Here is an 18209-nt window from a genome sequence, read left to right as displayed (position 1 = left end):
GATCATAATGATTCCATCTGGGTGGTTCAGCCTTAGAATTCTCACTTACGCACCCAAACATCCTCCTAGACCCAATTAATTGAGAATTATGCCAACCCTTGCAATCAGGCCTTGAGCTTCCAACCGTAACAAACCTAGGATGGTGTTGCCAACCACTACCCATCTCCCTTTTACTCTTAATGCCACAAATAACTCTAAGTTGACCATCTGTCTCAAGTAAACCATATTCAAGTGGGAAAGTAAAGGTCAAGGATAAGAATTTTACCCACTTGAATGTTGTTTTGGATGGTAATGGCTTTGGGGGAGACGTTGAAGAGAGAACTTTTGCATGGTCAAGAATTCAGAATAAATTCCCGTTGCAAGTATAGCTTCTAAACCAACAAAAGTCCTTTCTTACAAACGTTTTGGTTGTCACAAGTAACAAACCCCTAAATAAATTGATAACTGAAGTATTTAAACCTCGGGTCGTCTTCCCAAGGAATTGCAAGGAGGTGTTCTTCTTATTGGTTATGAGTTTTGTAAATTGGGGGTTTTTAAAATAAGGAGCAGGTAATTTAAATGACAACTAAAATAAATTAACAATAATAAAATCTCTTGGCAAGGTATAAGAATTAGAATTTCTATCCCAGTTATCCTTATCATATGTGATGAAAATTGGGTTCTAATCCCACTTAGTCAAGTCAAGTGGACTAATTAGCTTGATCCTCAAGTCCTAGTCAATCCTTGTGGGAAGACTAGCTTTAGAGTGATCTAGATAAATTTGTAATCTACCAATTTCAACTACTGCTGAGTTTGACAACTCAAGTGTTACCAATTACTTAACCAAAACCAAAAGGAAGAAAATATCTAAATTAAATTAAAAGCATTCATAAATAGAATAAAACAATCATAAACTGAAATACCTCAAATAATATTAATTAAGAAAATCATAACATGAATGTAGCATAAGCCAAATTGAAAAGATAAATAATAATTAAAAGTATATAATAAAATTAGAAAATAAATAAGAGGAACATTGAACCTGTGACGAAAAAGAAATAATCCTAAATCCTAAAACTAAATCCTAAGAGAGAGGAGAGAGCCTCTCTCTCTAAAAACTACATCTAAAACTAAAATTATGAATTATGAGCTTATGATCATGAATGAATGGATTCTCCCACTTTATAGCCTCTAATATGTGTTTTCTGGGTGATGACAAGTCATCTTAGCCTAGTTTCACTAGCCTTTTTCTTTAATTTTCAATTGAATTATGCACTTTCTTGAGCCATAAGCAAGCTAATTGGGTAGATTTTCATGTTTCCTTTGATTTAATCAACCATGTATGAATTCATGCTATTTCATGAGGTTTTATACTATAATTGTCACATATTATGAAAGAATGAATATCTCATGATTTTAAGCATAGCTTTGATGTGTTTGGTTGATTAATGATAGGTGAAGAAAGCTTGGAGAAAGGTTGAAGCAAGAAGGAATAGCTAGGAGTAAAGAGAAGACAATGGAATAAGTGAAATTGAACCAGGAAGCAAAAAGCTGGACCGAAAGTTAGCCTCAAACTTTTGCACAAACTTTTGGGTGAAAAGTTAGCCCCAACGTTAGCCCCTAACTTTTGGGCTAACGTTGGAACTTGAAAATCACTCCCTGGGTACCAAAAGTTTGCGCCAACGTTAGCCCCTAACTTTGAGGCTAACGTTGGCACATGAAAATCACCCCTGGGCACCAAAAGTTTGCGCCAACGTTAGCCCCTAACTTTGAGGCTAACGTTGGCATGAGAAAAACACTCCCTGGGCACCAAAAGTTTGCGCCAACGTTAGCCCCTAACTTTGAGGCTAATGTTGGCACATGAAAACTACAAGGGGAGGAGCAAAAGTTTGCGCCAACGTTAGCCCCTAACTTTGAGGCTAACGTTGGCGCCACAAGTGCACTAAGGAAGGCCAACGTTGGTGCAAAAGTTAGACCCCTAACTTTTGCACCAACGTGAGTATCAGCAAGTTATGTTGGCTGATATGAAAAGTTGGACCAAAAGTTAGACCCTAACTTTTGCTCCAACTTTTGGTCCAACTTTTGCAAAACTCCAACCCGGTTCATTTGGTTCACTTTGGTTCTTCTCCAAACTCCAAGAGCAATCAACCAAGGCCTCTTTCAACCCAATTCCACCAAGAGCAAAGGCCCAACTCAAGGCTTGAAGATCATTTGAAGAAAGTGTATAAATAGGATAGAATTCAAGTTCTTCGGGGAGCTTTCCCTTTGAATTTTCATAATAGTTTTCGGAGAGCTTTGGATATTGAGTGATCTTTAATTTCTTAGTTTCGGGGAAGGAGAATTCACTTTTCTTCCTCTTAGTTATTTGCATTCAATTTCAATTACAATTGTCTTGGATCTTGGGTTGGAGAATTGAAGAAATTCTGTTTCAATCTCATCCTTGGATCTCTCTGTTCCTTTACTGCTTAATTGAGTTTAATTTTCTGTTAATTGCTCTTCATTTACTTTCCTTGCAATTTACAATTCCCTTGCAAGTGTTCTTGTTGGATCTAGGAAGGCATTGAGATCTAGACTTGGTTTTCTAGTCTCTGGGTCCTGAGATCTGAACTTCTAATTTTCAATTCTCTGTTTACTGTTTTCATGTTCATTTACTTGTTTTGCTTCAGATCCGATTTGATCCAAATCATCTTCTACTTCTCTACTTGATGCAAATTTACTTTTCCTTGTTTAATTTCTGCAAATCCAAGTCCCAATCCCCTTTACAATTCAAGTCATTTACATTTCTTGCACTTTAAGATTTTGCAATTTACATTTCTTGCATTCTAAGTTTCCGCCATTTAATTTCTTGCTCTTTAAGATTCAGCACTTTAAATTCCAGTTCTCTTTAATTTCATGTCAATTACCCATTCCCTTTACTTTCAATGCAATTTAAATTCTGCAAATCACAAATCACTCAACCAAAACTTGATTCGCTTGACTAAATCAACCACTAAACTAAAATTGCTCAATCCTTCAATCCCTGTGGGATCGACCTCACTCCCGTGAGTTTTTATTACTTGATGCGACCCGGTGCACTTGCCGGTTAGATTTGTGTTGTTTTGGGAGATATTCGTTTCTCCACCAAAATAACTCATCAAGTTTTTGGCGCCGTTGCCGGGGATTGATTAGATTGACAATGATTAAGTGAGGTGGTAATCTAGATCAAGCACTTTTTCTTTTCTGTCCTTTAATTTTCAATTAACCCACTAACTGTTTGAATTTTTGCTTCAGCTAACTAAAACTTCATTCTAGCAATAGATTGAAGTGTCACTGGTTTGTGTGTTTCTTATGTTCTGCTTGTATGTCAGGTACAAGAAGAACCACACCCACCTTTCATGAACAAGACAAAAGAACTCTCCGAAGGCTAAGAAGAGAAGCAAGAGAAAAAAATGTTGCTGGAGAGGAAGAATCAGATGAAGAATATCATGAATTGGAGGAACACTCAACAAATCCAACAAATCCACCAGTGAGAATGGCCAACAACAATGGTCAACCCCAGAGGAGAGTCTTGGCTTCATATACATTTGCTAATCCAAGGCATTGTGGGAGTAGCATCCTTACCCCAAATGTCGATGCAAACAACTTTGAATTGAAGCCCCAACTCATCACCTTGGTGCAGAACAATTGTTCCTATGGAGGAGGCCCCTTGGAAGATCCAAACCAGCACCTATCCACCTTCCTGAGGATATGTAACACAGTGAAGACCAATGGTGTGCATCCTGACAGTTACAAATTGCTGCTATTTCCATTTTCCCTCAAAGACAAAGCCACTCAATGGTTGGAGTCATTTTCAAGAGATAGCATCAACAACTGGGATGATCTAGTAACCAAGTTTCTTGCCAAGTTTTACCCACCTCAAAGAGTTATTAGATTGAAGACTGAAGTACAAACATTCACACAAATGGATGCTGAACCCTTGTATGAGGCATGGGAACGATACAAAGCTCTAATCAGGAAGTGCCCTCCTGAGATGTTTAATGAATGGGATAAACTCCAAAATTTCTATGAAGGACTGACAATGAAAGCTCAAGAGGCACTTGACTATTCAGCAGGAGGCTCAATGCAACTCATGAAGACAGCTGAAGAAGCTCAGAACCTCATTGACATGGTGGCTAACAACCAATATTTCTTTGGCCATCAGAGACAACACCAACCATCACTAAGGAAAGGAGTGTTAAAAATGGAAGGGGTTGACACCCTCCTAGCTCAAAACAAGATAATGCAGCAGCAGATTCAAGAACAATTTGAGCAGATGGCTAAAAAGATTGATAGTTTACAAGTTGCAGCAGTGAATACAAGCCAACCATCAACCACATGGGGACAAAATGAAGAAAACCAAGAAAATCAGCAGCAGGAACAACCTCAATATGTGCACAACCAAGGCTCATGCCAAAATGAGGTTTATGGTGACACCTACAATCCATCCTGGAAGAACCATCCAAATCTCAGATGGGGAGATAACCACACCCACAGCCAGCAACCGTGGCAGAAAAACTCAAACCAAAACAACTCAAGAAACACAACTTACTCAAACCACGACCAGCAAAACGCTAATAATAATCAATACAAGAAACCACAAAATACATATCAACCACCCCACCACAATCCACAAACTCATCAAAATAGCATTTCCGCACCAACATCTAACCCCCAAAACTACCACACTACCCCTACAAATAACTTCCAGCAACCACATTCCACCCCCATCATACCACCAATAGACCATCATGAAAGTAGAATTTCAAGTCTTGAGGCAGCCATACAAGCAATTGCTCAGTCCACTCAAAGCTTGGTCAAAATGCAAGAGAGAAATGAAGCTACCATGAAGAGCCTTGAACGACAAGTGGGACAATTGGCCAAACAAGCTGAACGGCCAACCAATGTTCTCCCAAGTGATACAATCTCCAATCCAAAGGACAAAGGAAAAGCTACAAAGTGGGAGGAGTGCAAAGCAATCATAGTGGGAAGTGAAAAGACTAGGGAGAAGGAAGCCATCAATCAAGAAGAACACAACAGAGAAGTTCCATAAGAAGAGACAGAAGAGAGAAGTGAAGAGGAGAGAAAGACCAAGAATGCAAAAAGCTCAAAGAAAGATGTGGACATCCTTGAAACACAGCTACAAGAGAAGAAGGAAGGGATGAAGCCATATATCCCTAAACTTCCATATCCTCAAAGATTCAAAAAAGAAAACGAGGATAAGCAATACTCAAAGTTCCTGAACATATTCAAGACACTCAGCATCAATATTCCGTTCTTAGAAGCACTTGAACAGATGCCATTATATGCCAAATTTATGAAAGAAGTGCTAACAAAGAAAAGACCCTTGAAGGAAGGACAGATTATTGAAATGACAATGGAGTGTAGTGCTATTCTCCAAAGAGGTTTACCAGAGAAGAAGGAGGATCCTGGAAGGTTTTATATACCTTGTACCATAGGAAACACAATTATTGAGAAATCATTCTGTGACCTTGGTGCAAGTATAAACTTGATGCCTCTATCTCTTATGAGGAAGCTTAAAATTTCTGAGCTGAAGTCCACACGAATAGTTCTCCAAATGGCTGACAAGTCCATTCAACAAGCACTTGGAGTTGTAGAGAATGTGCTGGTAAAAGTGGGAAAATTCCTTCTCCCAGTTGATTTTGTCATCCTAGATATGGAGGAGGATCCTAACACCCCCATCATCCTAGGGAGGCCTTTTCTTGCTACCGGCAGAGCACTGATAGATGTTGAAAAAGGGGAATTGTTGCTGAGAGTACATGACGAGCACCTAGCATTCCATGTTTTTAAAACCCCACATGAGCCCACTCAAGAAGAAGAGTGTATGGAGGATAAGGCCAGAGATCAAAGTTTGAAGGAGGTAGTCAATGAGTTAGCTCCAAGACTTCCAAATCCATGCTTAAAAGAAGTAGAGATGGTGCAACAGACCAAAGAAATCAAGGAGAAACTAGATCCAAAACCTCCAGATGAGAAATTCAACATCTCAGATAAGGAACCACCAAGGCAGGGGGTATCTTTTGAGAAAGAAAAGAAGGAGAGGCCAAGAGGGTGGAGAAATAAGAAGATCCCTACTGAAGGCTTTTCACCAGGGGATAAAGTAGTGTTAAACACCCAACCAATGAAGGTGTCCCCACAATCATCCGAATACTACACTGTAAACCGGGTTCTTTCACTTGAACACCTAGAGATCATCAAAGAGGAGACCGGAAGGAGGTTCACAGTAAGAGGAGAAAAGCTGAGGCACTATGATTTTCAACCCCCATGATCTAAGTGGATTGATGTCAAGCTAATGACAATAAAGAAGCGCTTGTTGGGAGGCAACCCAACCTGAGGTAGTTCACTTCTCATAGCTATTTCAATAAAAGGGTTAATTAGACTTATCTATATTGCAAGGAGCTAAGTTTGGTGTTGCACACCAAAATAAATTAAGAGAGAATGAAAGATTCTAAATTTGGTGTTCCACCAAATTCTCATTTAAAAGCACATTCTCACCTTCTGCATACATGGATGCTAGCTCCGAGTAATCAGATAAACTAATTAACCAATTATTTACTTTTTAGTTTTTCTAGTTTTTATTGTCTTTAACAAAGATAGGAGGATTTCACATATAGTTATTTTGATGCATGAGAAAGGTGGCAAGGAACTAAGTTTGGTGTTCACACACCAAAGTAAGTTCAAAAGCCTACAAGAAAATTCTGCACACTAACAAGTTACCTAAGGGCTTGAGAAACAAGCAACTTCCATGAACTTTATAGGAATTCAATCACTCTCTTGGAAGGGTTACATACCATCAGCTGAGAGTAAGAAGAAGAAGCCACCAAGAGGTTGTATTGTCACTTAATTCTATCAGCATTGAACTGTTCTAATTTGGAAGTTTGAGTGTTACCATTGCAACAGTAACTGTTAGTTCAGTCATTTTGCATCTTGAGTGTTCTAGTTGAAATAAGTATGATAGCTTAAGTATGTGCTTGTGTGTTTACTTTCACTTAACAAAAAGCATGCTTTGTCCCCTGCATTTTCAATTCAATAAAAGAAATGTTTGAATGTGAAGTGAGATAGTTCTCTGTTAGATAGAAGTAAAATAAAAGTAAGTGGTGGTATGTGTGTGATTGTATAATAGCTCACCTTTAATGAATAAGAACACTAGGATGTCTCCTCTTAAGTAGAAAGTAGCTACTGTCTATGAATCTTAATCAAATAAAAGTCCTTGGTTGGAAAGAAAAACAAAAAGAAAGAAAAAAAAAAGGAGAAAAAGAAATAGCCAAAAAGTGGCAGAACAAAAGAAAAACAAAAAGAAACAAAGCTGGACACCAATAGCTTGAACCTTAGAATATATGCCCGTGGTGTCTTTGTATTAGGATCTGCTTGGATTATTAAGCTCTTTGGAGTGCATCAACACTTGATGACTTGGGTTAACTAACCCGAGATCATCAGCTGAAAGTCCACTATCAAGAGCAACCTAACTACAAGGCACTTAGTAGCCCAAAGAGGTGCTGGGCATCAATGTTCTAAGAAGGAATGTGAGCCAAGTGTCTATAGTGAATAATGTGTCAAGTATAAAGAAAAGGAAATGAACTTGCTACACATGACACTCAAATAAAGCTTATAAACAAAGTAATAGCCAAGGATAAAGGAATAATAAGAGGTCATAGCAGTATGTTACTTGAAGCTTGAAGGAGACTTTCTAGGCCTAGGAGTCAATAAGAAGTGAGTATTTATATATCCACACAAAATCCCATGAACTATCAATAATACTCTGCTAGCATGAACATCCTCTTCCATTTCATTCTTTCTTCTCAATAAAATCTTTTTCTTGCTTGGGGACAAGCAAGCTTTAAGTTTGGTGTTGTGATGACAAGTCATCTTAGCCTAGTTTCACTAGCCTTTTTCTTTAGTTTTCAATTGAATTATGCACTTTCTTGAGCCATAAGCAAGCTAATTGGGTAGATTTTCATGTTTCCTTTGATTTAATCAACCATGTATGAATTCATGCTATTTCATGAGGTTTTATACTATAATTGTCACATATTATGAAAGAATGAATATCTCATGATTTTAAGCATAGCTTTGATGTGTTTGGTTGATTAATGATAGGTGAAGAAAGCTTGGAGAAAGGTTGAAGCAAGAAGGAATAGCTAGGAGTAAAGAGAAGACAATGGAATAAGTGAAATTGAACCAGGAAGCAAAAAGCTGGACCGAAAGTTAGCCTCAAACTTTTGCACAAACTTTTGGGTGAAAAGTTAGCCCCAACGTTAGCCCCTAACTTTTGGGCTAACGTTGGAACTTGAAAATCACTCCCTAGGTACCAAAAGTTTGCGCCAACGTTAGCCCCTAACTTTGAAGCTAACGTTGGCACATGAAAATCACCCCTGGGAACCAAAAGTTTGCGCCAACGTTAGCCCCTAACTTTGAGGCTAACGTTGGCATGAGAAAAACACTCCCTGGGCACCAAAAGTTTGCGCCAACGTTAGCCCCTAACTTTGAGGCTAACGTTGGCACATGAAAACTACAAGGGGAGGAGCAAAAGTTTGCGCCAACGTTAGCCCCTAACTTTGAGGCTAACGTTGGCGCCACAAGTGCACTAAGGAAGGCCAACGTTGGTGCAAAAGTTAGACCCCTAACTTTTGCACCAACGTGAGTATCAACAAGTTATGTTGGCTGATATGAAAAGTTGGACCAAAAGTTAGACCCTAACTTTTGCTCCAACTTTTGGTCCAACTTTTGCAAAACTCCAACCCGGTTCATTTGGTTCACTTTGGTTCTTCTCCAAACTCCAAGAGCAATCAACCAAGGCCTCTTTCAACCCAATTCCACCAAGAGCAAAGGCCCAACTCAAGGCTTGAAGATCATTTGAAGAAAGTGTATAAATAGGATAGAATTCAAGTTCTTCGGGGAGCTTTCCCTTTGAATTTTCATAATAGTTTTCGGAGAGCTTTGGATATTGAGTGATCTTTAATTTCTTAGTTTCGGGGAAGGAGAATTCACTTTTCTTCCTCTTAGTTATTTGCTTTCAATTTCAATTATAATTGTCTTGGATCTTGGGTTGGAGAATTGAAGAAATTCTGTTTCAATCTCATCCTTGGATCTCTCTGTTCCTTTACTGCTTAATTGAGTTTAATTTTCTATTAATTGCTCTTCATTTACTTTCCTTGCAATTTACAATTCCCTTGCAAGTGTTCTTGTTGGATCTAGGAAGGCATTGAGATCTAGACTTGGTTTTCTAGTCTCTGGGTCCTGAGATCTGAACTTCTAATTTTCAATTCTCTGTTTACTGTTTTCATGTTCATTTACTTGTTTTGCTTCAGATCCGATTTGATCCAAATCATCTTCTACTTCTCTGCTTGATGCAAATTTACTTTTCCTTGTTTAATTTCTGCAAATCCAAGTCCCAATCCCCTTTACAATTCAAGTCATTTACATTTCTTGCACTTTAAGATTTTGCAATTTACATTTCTTGCATTCTAAGTTTCCGCCATTTAATTTCTTGCTCTTTAAGATTCAGCACTTTAAATTCCAGTTCTCTTTAATTTCATGTCAATTACCCATTCCCTTTACTTTCAATGCAATTTAAATTCTGCAAATCACAAATCACTCAACCAAAACTTGATTCGCTTGACTAAATCAACCACTAAACTAAAATTGCTCAATCCTTCAATCCCTGTGGGATCGACCTCACTCCCGTGAGTTTTTATTACTTGATGCGACCCGGTGCACTTGCCGGTTAGATTTGTGTTGTTTTGGGAGATATTCGTTTCTCCACCAAAATAACTCACCACTGGGCCGAAAACTGGGTCGAAAATAGCCCAAAAATCGTTGGAGAAGAATTCTGCCACGCTGATTTCCGTCACTGCGACGCATCCGCGTGGAGCACGCGTTCGCGTCACCTAGCGTCAAGGCAACTATGGCAAATTATATATCAAATCGAAGCCCCGGACGTTATCTTTCCAGCGCAACTAGAAACGCGTCATTTAGACCTCTGTAGCTCAAGTTATGTTCATTTGAATGCAAAGAGGTCAGGTTGGACAGCTTAGCAACTTCTTCAACTTCTTGTATTCCTTCCACTTTTGTATGCTTCCTTTCCATCCTCTAAGCCATTCCTGCCCTGTAATCCCTGAAATAACTTAACACACATATCAAGGCATCGAATGGAAATAAGAGAAGATTAAACATATCAAAATTAAGACCAAAGAAGCATGTTTTCAATCATAGCACAAAATCAGGAAGGAAAACGTAAACTCATGCAAATCATATGAATAAGTGTATGAAAGATTGATAAAATCCACTCAATTGAGCACAAGATAAACCATAAAATAGTGGTTTATCAACCTCCCCACACTTAAACATTAGCATGTCCTCATGCTAAGCTCAAGAGAAGCTATAAAAGTGAAGAGGAACGGTAGAATGTATGAAATGCAACCTATCTATGTGAATGCAACTACATGCAAAAAATGTTTCTACCCACTTGGTTAAAAGTAAATAAGTTCTCGAAGACAAAAATAATTCAGATTTCTCTAATTCAAATTACATAATAAAAGACAAGTAAACTTGTAAGAAGATAGCTCATGAAAGCAGGGAACATAGAATCAGGCATTGAACCCTCACTGGTAGTGTATAAGCACTCTAATCTCTCAAGTGTATAGGGTAATTCACTCTACTCTTCTTTAGTCATGCTTTCTAAACTTTGTTCTTCATCTAACCAATCAACAAATATTTAATGTACCAATGCAAACATCATGAGGTCTTTTTAGGGTTGTAATGGGGCTGAGGTAAAGGTAAGGATATATGTATGGCCAAGTGAGCTTTATAAAGTGAATCATTGATTAGTCTAAGATCTCACCTAACATATACATACTTTATACAATTTTAAAATACTTTTCCTAGCTACCCAAATTTTTCCCACTTTTGTATTACATGCTCATGTATCAAACTTATTTTTGAATTTTTTTGTCCTATGTGCATTGATTCTTTTTATTTTGCATTTGGGGTAATATTATTTTTCTTCTTTTTTTTTGTATCCCCTTATTTAATTACTTAATATATTTTTTCTTTTTTTTTCTTTCAATGCACGTGGTAATTTAATTATTTTGATTTCACCTGAGCATGCTTCCCAAATTTTCAAATGATTTAATTCCCTACTTTTTCATATCATCCCATGTTTCCATAAAATTCTCCACACTTAAATTATACACAATATCTATCTTAAGCTAACCAAGGATTCAACTTGGGATTTTTATTTTGTTTTTCTGCTTAAGGCTAGTAATGTGGTTATGAAATAGAAGGGGGTTAAAAAGTTCAAAGTGGCTGACAAGGGTGATGTAAAAGGTAGGCTTATTTGGGATAAGTGAGCTAATAACAAATAATGGCCTCAATCATATGCAAGCATGTAAATACACAAAATAATGGACATATAGAATGGAACAAAGCAAAGATTGAAATCATAGAAAAGAAAACACACAAGAATAAAATATTTATGGTTAAATAATGTAACCATATAAATAAGCTCAAAATCTCACAGGTTGTGTGTTCTTTGGCTTAAAAACCATGTTCCAAATACAACTTCTGATAAGTTTAACACAAAAATTTTGATTTTAAATTAGTGAAAATTTTTCAAAAATAGGGTCTTTAAAAAGAAACTTATTATATCTCAACCAAGTAGTACTTAAATGCAAACAATTAACTACACATGCAATCTATTATGCAATGCAACAATGAACTAATAAAGAAAATAAAACATTGGTGTTGAGATAGAAGAGTAACTAATCCATGGAGATCGGTATCGACCTCCCCACACTTAAAGATTACACCGTCCTCGGTGCATGCTGAGATGTGCAGGTGGACGGGTTGTTCCAACTGATGTTTTTCTTCAAGGATTGTGCAGATGGACTTGTTTGTCTCCCCTTTTAGAAGTTTTTTCCTTTTTTCGTCTTCGGTGGCCAACCTGAAAGAAGAAAAAAAAGAAGAAAAGTAACCCAGAAATAAAGATAAGAAAAATAAATAAAATATGGGTTGGTAATGCCAAATAATAAAAGTTTCAATTACATGGTAGTTACAACATGCAGTGAGAAAACAGTAGAAGCATACGGCATATCAATAGTGCAAGATTTGCAACAAAGGGGGGAATGGGTGTGGGTAATGCAAAATAGTGTAAGTGCATATCAATGCAAAAAGAATATCAGTATTATAAAAATTAGCATTGACTTATGAATAATAATATCCAATTAGAATAAAACAAGTCATGAAGCACCAAGATAATACCAGAAAAGATATAACAGTTGAATAAGAACATTTGAACACCAATGGGAAAATAATAAATTTAGAAAAAAAAATAAAAATATGCACAAAATTAAAATGCAATGAATGAAAGTATGCAATTAAATTAAATAAAATAAAATGAAAGTGAAAAAGGATGAGAAGTTAAAAAGATGAAGAGAAAGAAAGTAAGAAAGAAAGAAGAAAGAAGAAAAGATAGAAGAATTTAGGATTGGGGAAGAAAAGATAAGATTTTTGGCGCTGATTTGGATAAGTTGTGCGGCGCAAGCGACGCGGACGCGTGAGTGACGCGGTCGCGTGGTGTGCAATAATTATCAGGTGACGCGAACGCGTGGGTCATGCGATTGCGTGGCCTGATTTGTGCGATTCGCGCGAGTGCAGCCTCAGGTTCGCACAACTCTCTGTTTAAATGTATATTGCCAAAAATCTGGGTGACGCGATCGCGTGGTGGACACGATCGCGTGGATGGCCTTGTTTAAAGAACTACGCGGACGCGTAGGGCATGCATTCGCGTGGTAGGGCTTGTGCCGCTAGCACGAGTCCAGCCCAATTCCAGCTCAACTTTCGGCCATACACCCTTTTTACGTCGATTTACAGGGCCACGCGGTCACTTGGGTGACGCGGACGCGTGGGGAAGCTATTTTTTAAATAACGCGGCAGCGTCGGCGATGCGGTCGCGTGGATCAATTTGTGCCAAAGGCACGCCTCCAGCCACGCTCTCGCGTGACTCTCTGTTCACTTTTCTTTTCTCCTAATGCACTTGTGACGCGGACGCGTCAGCGACGCTGCCGCGTCGCGTGCGTGCTTTTTTTTTATGTAAAATGCATAATGCAATGCTAATATGAATGCTATGAAAAACTCCAGGTTCAATACAATAAAACAAAATAAAACTCGAAAACAAATAAAACTAAATAAAAATGAAAAAGGAACGATCATACCATGGTGGGTTGTCTCCCACCTAGCACTTTTAGTTAAAGTCCTTAAGTTGGACATTTGGTGAGCTCCCTGTTATGGTGGCTTGTGCTTGAACTCGTCTTGAAACTTCCACCAATGCTTGGACTTCCAATAAGCTCTATCAATACCAAGTAAATTCCTCAAGCTTTGATGGAGTTCTTCACAAGCTTTGAGCTCCCAAAATTGATCCTCATATATTCCTGGATCCCAAATCTTGTTTCTACACCCGTCTTCAAGTTGATCATCATGATTCCATCCGGGTGGTTCAGCCTTAGAATTCTCACTGAAGCATCCAAACAACTTCCCAGACCCATTCAATTGAGCTCTACACCAACCTCTGTGTTTAAACTTAAAGCTTCCAACCATAATGAACCTTGCAGGACAATTCTTACCACTGACCATCTTCCTCTTACTCTTAATGCCACAAAGAGCTCTAAGTTGACCATCCGTCTCCAGTAGCCCATATTCAAGTGGAATTAGAAAGCTAAGGGATATGAATTTTACCCACTTGAATGTTGTGAAGGATGATGGCAACTTAGGGGGAGGTATTTTTAACGAATTTGCAAGGTCCACTCCCTTGTGCTCTTCTCTGACAACTTCCACCTCTTTGAAAGTTTCTTCAATATCAACCTCTTCCTCTTGGTAGCTTTCTTCCAATTCAATCTCTTTTTCATTGCTCACCAAGGGCATGGGAGGCTGTGCGTCTTCTTCTTTAATCTCCATCTCTTGATCAACCTCTTCCAAGTCTTCAACTGTGATATGCCTTGGAGGTTGTACACCCTCCTTCGCATCAATTTCAATCGCCTTGGAAGGAGTTTCTATGTCTTGACTTTCCCATGGAGGCTCAGCATCTCCTAAGTCTTCAACCACTTCTTCCTCTTCAATAATTACAGCTTCCTCCGCTTGTTCCAGTACAAAGTCATACTCCATACTGTCCATTGGAGTTTTTAGTATCTCCTTCATGCTACGTTCTTCATTAGATTGTCCACATGAAGCCATGGGGGTTCCTTGAGTATCCGAACGTCGAGAGGATAATTAATTTATTGCTTGATTCAATTGGTGAAGGGTTGCGTGAAATTTTTCCACTATTTCCGTGAGATGATCCCTTGATTCTTGTTGCGCTCGGCTATCATAAGTAGGATCATAGTGCTCTTGGGTTGATGGATATGGAGATGACAAATATTGAGGTGGTGGTTCTTGGAAGTAATTGGGTTGGAATTGGGGTGGTTCTATATATGGTTCATATGGCTCATAAGGTGGTTGGTGTGGTGGATACGGGTTAGGGTCATATGGAGGTGAATGGTGGAAAGGGGCTTGTAAGTATGGTGGTCCAAAGTCATGTTGAGGAGGGGGTTCATAGGCATATGGTGGTGGTTGTTGATAATCAAAAGATTGCTCACCATAGCCATTGCCTTGATATGCATCACAGAATGGTTGTTGATAGTCCATTGGAGGTGGTTGTTGCCATGAGGGTTGATCAAATCCTTGTGGCTCCTCCCATCTTTGATTGTTCCAACCATGGTGCATGTTGTCATTATAATCTTCTCTTCCTGCAACATAATTGTAACCAGACTCATAGCCAAAGGGGTGAGAGTTCATAGTAGTAGGAGAAAATAAAAACAAAAACTAATAAAAAGAAAATATTTTGAAAAAGATATGATTTTTGAAAAAAGGATAAGAAAAGATTTTGAAAAAGATATGATTTTTAAAAAAAATATTTGATTTTTGAAATTTAAAATTAAGATAAGATAAGAAATTTTTTTTAAAATATTTACAATAACCAATAATAAGGCACAAGTTTGTAATTCCCCGGCAACGGCGCCATTTTGAAGAGAGAACTTTTGCGTGGTCTAGAATTCAAAATAAATTCCCGTTGCAAGTATAGCTTCTAAACCAACAAAAGTCCTTTCTTACAAACATTTTGGTTGTCACAAGTAACAAACCCCTAAATAAATTGATAACCGAAATATTTAAACCTCGGGTCGTCTTCCCAAGGAATTTCAGGGAGGTGTTCTTATTATTGGTTATGAGTTTTGTAAATTGGGGGATTTTAAAATAAGGAGTAGGTAATTTAAATGACAACTAAAATAAATTAACAATAATAAAATCTCTTGGCAAGGTATAAGAATTAGAATTTCTATCCCAGTTATCCTTATCAGATGTGATGAGAATTGGGTTCTAATCCCACTTAGTCAAGTCAAGTGGACTAATTAGCTTGATCCTCAAGTCCTAGTCAATCCCTGTGGGAAGACTAGCTTTAGAGCGATCTAGATTAATTAGTAATCTGCCAATTTCAATCACTGCTGAGTTTGACAACTCAAGTGTTACCAATTACTTAACCAAAACCAAAAGGAAGAAAATATCTAAATTAAATTAAAAGCATTTATAAATAGAATAAAACAATCCTAAACTGAAATACCTCAAATAATATTAATTAAGAAAATCATAACATGAATGTAGCATAAGCCAAATTGAAAAGATAAATAATAATTAAAAGTATATAATAAAAGTAGAAAATAAATAAGAGGAACATTGAACCTGTGATGAAGAAGAAATAATCCTAAATCCTAAAACTAAATCCTAAGAGAGATGAGAGAGCCTCTCTCTCTAAAAACTACATCTAAAACTAAAATTATGAATTATGAGCTTATGATCATGAATGAATGGATTCTCCCACTTTATAGCCTCTAATCTGTGTTTTCTGGGCCGAAAACTGGATCGAAAACAACCCAGAAATCGCTGGAGAAGAATTCTGCCACGCTGATTTCCGTCACTGCGACGCGTCCACGTGGAGCACGCGTTCGCATTGTCTAGAGTCAGGGAAACTATGGCATTTTATATATCAAATTGAAGCTCCGGACGTTAGCTTTCCAACGCAACTGGAATCGCGTCATTTTCACCTCTGTAGCTCAAGTTTTGGTCGTTTGAATGCGAAGAGGTCAAGCTGGACAGCTTAGCAACTTCTTCAACTTCTTGTATTCCTTCCACTTTTGTATGCTTCCTTTCCATCCTCTAAGCCATTCCTGCCCTGTAATCTTTGAAATAACTTAACACACATATCAATGCATCGAATGGTAATAAGAGAAGATTAAACATATCAAAATTAAGACCAAAGAAGCATGTTTTCAATCATAGCACAAAATCAAGAAGGAAAACATAAACTCATGCAAATTATATGAATAAGTGTATGAAAGATTAATAACATCCACTCAATTGAGCACAAGATAAACCATAAAATAGTGGTTTATCAGACGTCTCCAACAACTTTGGTAAGGTGATTTCAAGCTCCATTCCCTTGTGCTCTTCCTTGATAACTTCCACCTCTTTGCAAGCTTCTTCAATTTCAACCTCTTCCTTTTGGTAGCTTTCTTCCAATTCAATCTCTTCTTCATTACTCACTGATGAGCGGATATTTTATACGCTTTTTGGGGATAATTTCATATAGTTTAGAGTATGTTTTAGTTAGTTTTTAGTCTATTTCTAGTAGTTTTTAGGAAAAATTCATATTTCTGGACTTTACTATGAGTTGTGTGTTTTTCTGTATTTTCAGGTATTTTTCTGGCTGAAATTGAAGGAGCTGAGCAAAAATCTGATTCAGGCTGAAAAAGGACTGCTGATGCTGTTGGATTCTGACCTCCCTGCACTCAAAGTGGATTTTCTGGAGCTACAGAACTCGAAATGGCATGCTTCCAATTGCGTTGGAAAGTAGACATCCAGGGCTTTCCAGAAATATATAGTAGTCCATACTTTGCACAAGGATAGACGACGTAAACTGGCGTTCAACGCCAGTTCTCTGCCAAATTCTGGCGTCCAGCGCCAGAAAAGGATAAAAAACTGGAGTTGAACGCCCAAACTGGCATAAAAACTGGCGTTCAACTCCACAAATGGCCTCTGCACGAAATCTCAGCCCCAGCACACACCAAGTGGGCCCCAGCACACCAAGTGGGCCCCAGAAGTGGATCTCTGCATCATCCATCATAGTCCACTCATATTTTGTAACCCTAGGCTACTAGTTCAGTATTTAAACAACTTTTAGAGACTTATTTTGTATCTCATGACATTTCAGATCTAAACTTTGTATTCTCTGACGGCATGAGTCTCTAAACCCCATTGTTGGGGGTAAGGAGCTCTACTGTGTCTCGATGAATTAATGCAAGTATTTCTGTTTTCCATTCAAACACGCTTGTTCCTATCTAAGATGTTCATTCGCGCTTAACTGTGATGGAGGTGATGAGCTGTGACACTCATCACCTTCCTCAAACCATGAACGTGTGCCTGACAACCACCTCCGTTCTATATACGATTGAATGAGTATCTCTTAGATTCTTTAATCAGAATCTCCGTGGTATAAGCTAGAACTGATGGCGGCATTCATGAGAATCCGGAAAGTCTAAACCTTGTCTGTGGTATTCCGAGTAGGATTCAATGATTGAATGACTGTGATGAGCTTCAAACTCTTGAAGGCTGGGCGTTAGTGACAGACGCAAAAGGATAGTAAATCCTATTCCAACCGGATCGAGAACCAACCGGTGATTAGCCGTGCTGTGACAGAGCGCGTGAGCGTAGTTTTCACTGGAAGGATGGAAGGTAGCCATTGACAACGGTGATCCACCAACACACAGCTTGCCATAGGAGGACGTGCGTGCGTGAATCAGAAGACAGAGGAAAGCAGAGATTCAGAGGACAAAGCATCTCCAAAACTCCAACATATTCTCCATTACTGCACAACAAGTAACTTTTAATTTATGCTCTACTGGTTATTCACAATTCACTTGATAAACATAATTGACTTCCTGACTAAGATTTACAAGATAACCATAGATTGCTTCAAACCAACAATCTCCGTGGGATTTGACCCTTACTCACGTAAGGTATTACTTGGACGACCCAGTGCACTTGCTGGTCATGTGTGCGAAATTGTAAGAGAGTAATAATTTCGTGCACCAAGTTTTTGGCGCCGTTGCCGGGGA

This window comes from Arachis ipaensis, chromosome B1 (assembly GCF_059453495.1).
Source record: "Arachis ipaensis isolate K30076 ecotype BB chromosome B1, ASM5945349v1, whole genome shotgun sequence".
NCBI lineage: Eukaryota > Viridiplantae > Streptophyta > Magnoliopsida > Fabales > Fabaceae > Arachis > Arachis ipaensis.
This window is presented reverse-complemented; position numbering follows the sequence as displayed.